The following is a 4297-nucleotide window of genomic DNA, read 5'->3' as shown; positions in this document are numbered from 1 at the left end:
GCTCAAGCTTTGGTCGCCCCCTCAAGCTCGTCGCTGCCTCAAGCTCTGTCGCCCCCTCAAACTCGTCACGGCCTCAAGCTCGTCGCCGCCTCAAGCTCACGTCGCCGCCTCAAGCACGTCACCGCCTCGAGCTCGCGTCGCCGCTTCAAGCTCATCGCCGCCTCGAGCTCGCGTCGCCGCTTCAAGCTCATCGCCGCTCAAGCTCTGTCGCGCTCTATCATAGTTTGTAAGCTCGCCTTCCTGCTTCGGCCATCAACGCTTCCTCGGCCCTGAGTCTGGGTTTAGGGTTTCAGCTTCGGCTCGGGTCTTCCATCAACGCTTGCTTCGTCTCTCTGCCTATGTGAGTTTCATCTTCAGCCCTGTTATTCCTCTTTCAATTTTATTGCTATAAATTATTAGTACATCTTGAATTTATTGCTCAAAGTTGAGTTTGTTGCTGAAATTATGATTTAGCTAATGTTAATCTGCTGTAAATCATATTTGGAGAGTTGAAGTTTTTTTGTTGCTTCCTGAAAGTTATCATAGTTTAAGTTTTTGTTGTTGCCTGAAAGTTATCATAGTTATCATAGCTGAATTTGTTGCTAGAATTCTAGAAGTAGAATTTGTTGTCAGCTGTAAGTTGAATTTGATGCTGAACATATCATAAATGTGGTTGTTGCTGGAAGTAGAATTTGTTGCTGGATAATTGAGTTGAGTTGAATTTGTTACTGATCCTTGTTGTTGTTATGTTGAATTTGTTCTGATTAGGGGAGGTTCTGCGATTATTTGTTTTTTAATTAAGAAGCATCATGTTCTATTTGTAATTTGTTTTTGGTTTTGATGTTTCCTAATTATTTTCGTGATCTTTGTTTCAGGAAAGTGCCATGAATGGCAGGCAGAAGGTTGAGAAAAAAGGTTTAATATGTTACTCCTCTTGATTTTGAAGTTCTTTGATCCCAGTTTCTTCAACTCTTTGTAAATTAAGCATTCATTTCCTGCTTCCATCATGTTAAGCTGTGTTTGATTGTTTTGTGCTCATCATGTTAAGCTGTGTTTGATTGTTTTGCAGTGTTACTTGATGTATATATCTCCTCACTGTTATAAATTCCTTCATTGATAATATTTTAAGTTCTTGCTTTCTTATCATCTTGTACTTTGTTCAAGAGTTGTTGCAGTTGGGAGCTCCTGAGATTGTTCCATGTAAACCCCGGTTAAATTAGTAGATAATTAGTCAATAAATTAATTTTTAATAAGGAAGATTAGAAATGTGAATATTATATTAAATTAGGATAGAGCTCATCGAAACGAGAATTTTGACACCAATTTCGAAGAAATCGATCCAAAATTAGACCGAACGGGCCGAACCGGTTGAACCGGGCCCAAACCGGGCCCAACCGGACCAGCCCTTTAAGTGAACCCACGTTCTTCTTCTCCCCATTTTTGGCAGCGTCGAAGAGCATCAGGGAGAAGAAAGGAAGAACGTCAAAATTGTTACGTTAACTTCCGATCCCCGTAACTTCTCCGTCCGAGCTCCAATCGCCGCACCGTTTGCGGCCACGCGTTCACCGCGTCGAGCTCTACATTTCTATCGGAACAATTTCATAGGTAACTTGTTTAATCACTCTCAGCTTCATCTTCCCCCAATTTTCAAATTTTAAGTGGGAATATTAAATTTCTTTGATTTTTGATGTTTTAGGATCCAATTAGCTTGAGAGAAACGTTCACTCTTGCTTATGTGAAGCTTGGGTAAGGTGAGGATACGATAATTCTATTTTATTTTCATTAAATTTGAGATTTGAGTATTAAATTGGGTATATATGTATTATGAATGTGTATTAGGTTGAAAATAAATAATTGGAGCTTGAAATTGTGAATACTGGAACTTGGAGGAAGCGGATTAGTTGAGTTTTGAGGGGTTGTCTTGGTTTTGAATAAATAGCTTTGGTCGTTACGTGGAAATCGGCTAAGGTATGGTTTAGGTTTCTTGCATTTAATATATAATGTTCTGTGAAAACTTAGGCTAGATGACCATAGGATAAGTTGGAATGCAAGTGTATATTTAATATTTAGTAATTTGTCGATGAATATAATTGGTTGAAGTTTATTGGATAATTAGTTATTAATTTTGGATGGTGAATGTTGTTATGTTAATTTGGAGAGAATTATAGTTGAATGTTATTGTTGATGAACATGGTTGGTTTGGTGCTTGTTGATTAATTAACGATTCGATGAATTATTGATTTGAGGTATTTTGTGTTAAAAGCCTAGGATTTGTGAACTATGACTCTTAGTTGAATTTTGGTTGTTGGATTTGAATTTTGTATGAGTTTAATTGTTGATCTGAGGTAGATTTTTTGTGGAGATTGTTATGATAATGAGGAAGGAAATGTTGAATTGAAAAGAATACAGGTTTGGACCCGAACAGGGTGGCAAAGTCCGAGTTTTAGAGGAGATGCTGCCGAAATTTTATAAAAATTAGAGATTAGAGATTTTGTTATATGATTATCTAGAAAGATTTAGATTCAAAGGTTATATGGTTTGATTTTGAGTTATTAAGAAAATGAGCATGTTTTAAGTTTGATTCATTTAGAAAAGAATGACTTATGTTTTGAATTGGAACTATTGATGGACGGAATGGGAGGTGTGATATAATGAAGGATAAGGATTGAATATGTTTAATGTATGATGATGAATGAGATGCAATTGAGAATGATGTGGATGTTGATGAATTATAATTGAATTATTTATATGGCTTATGAATTTGAATAATCTGAGATACGAGATTCCCTGGATTAAGTGCCGTGGCTTGCCACCACGTGTACCAGGTTGAAAACTCGATACTCTGTTGACCCTACGACGTAAGTGTGACCGGGCACTATATAAATTCCCGGGAATGTTACCCCCATTGAGCAATATTGATTATTTGAGAAAAATCTATGCATAGACTCTTGGGGATGCATGTCGGGGGACAGTCTAAGGACAATTCAGACTTGTCGGGTTGGCTGGATAACCGACAGATGAGCCTCATCAGCCATAGGACAGGCATGCATCATATGCATATTACTTGAATTACTTGCTTGTGCTCTAATTGGGTATGCCTATCTGTATTTGTCATGCTAAATGTGTATTTGTTACCTGCAGTAGTTGTAACTTTCTTGTGTTTGCCTTTATCTGTTTATTTGTCTGTGAAAATGCATGATGGAATTGGAGGTATGGAGGAATGGCAGTATAGGACTTAGATTTAAGGTTAAGTTGAGTTAGGATTAAATATTTTTAGGAAACCACCTTTTATGGCTTCTGTTTAATACTTTAAGCTCTACAATCTGAGTGTCGGCGTTCTAGGATTGCCTCTGGCATTCCCAGGACCTTATATATTATGTGTGTGGCACCTTTACCATACTGAGAACCTCCGGTTCTCATTCCATACTATGTTGTTGTTTTTCAGATGCAGGTCGGGAGCCATCTCGTTAGGCGTCTGGACTCTTAAAGCGGAGGGGTTACTGGATAGTGTTGTTGTATAGTTTTGTTGTACAGTGATGTATATATATGTACTTAGCTTTCTCTCCGCATAACTTGTCCTTTTTGATCCTCTTAGAGGTTTATGGAGAGGCAGGATTGTGTGTATGTACTTTTGGGTTTTGGATATGTATGTATATATGTGTAAATATTCTCCGGCCAGTCTTGACTTCGCAGGCTGAGTTAGGAGCTTGTTATTTTGTATCTTTGGCACTCTATTCCTACTTCTGTTATCTTATGTTTGACAGTTACAGTTTTCTTAGCATGCAAGTTAACTCGTTCCTTGAGCGTTGCGCTTTTATCTCGCGATTTTTATTTTCCCTATCCTTCAAGGCTCCTAGCATATTATAACTCTTCTGCTATTATATGTACTTATTTTATTTTAGAGGTCGTAATACCACATCACCTCTGTTTTACGACTTAAGCGTAAAGCTTTGTGTGGTAGGGTGTTACATTCCAGATTATCCAATTCTTTCTGTTGACGACCTAGCAGATCAAATAGCCGAGGTTCTCAACTTTTTTGGGTGAGTAAGTTCAAGCTTAATCTGTAATTGATTTCCATTTAATGACATAAAGAAAATTAGTTTACACCAATTTCCATTAGGCTTTGAATATTGGCAGTTGTTCGTTTTGAGAAGGCAATCTCACCCCAACATTCTTTTTGTCTGCAGTCTTAATGCAGTAATGTGCATGGGAGTAGCTGCCGGGGCTTACATTCTTACCTTATTTGCTGTAAGTTATTATGTTGGTGCTATGCAGCCTATCCCCTTTTTAAATTACATTAGAGTTTCAATGATGGATC

General features: G+C 37.8%; 1 long non-coding RNA gene across 1 annotated transcript; it reads left to right on the top strand.

Moving 5' to 3' along the window:
* Positions 1-1448: 1448 nt before the first annotated feature.
* Positions 1449-3733, top strand: LOC148579379 (uncharacterized). The gene is made up of 4 exons (XR_015907266.1): positions 1449-1584; positions 1676-1730; positions 1819-1947; positions 3425-3733. It is a non-coding gene; the product is annotated as an uncharacterized LOC148579379 (long non-coding RNA).
* Positions 3734-4297: the final 564 nt, after the last annotated feature.

Source organism: Arachis ipaensis, chromosome B10 (genome assembly GCF_059453495.1).
Source record: "Arachis ipaensis isolate K30076 ecotype BB chromosome B10, ASM5945349v1, whole genome shotgun sequence".
NCBI lineage: Eukaryota > Viridiplantae > Streptophyta > Magnoliopsida > Fabales > Fabaceae > Arachis > Arachis ipaensis.
Note: the sequence above shows the minus strand (reverse complement) of the source record. Positions and strands in the feature narration are given on the sequence as shown.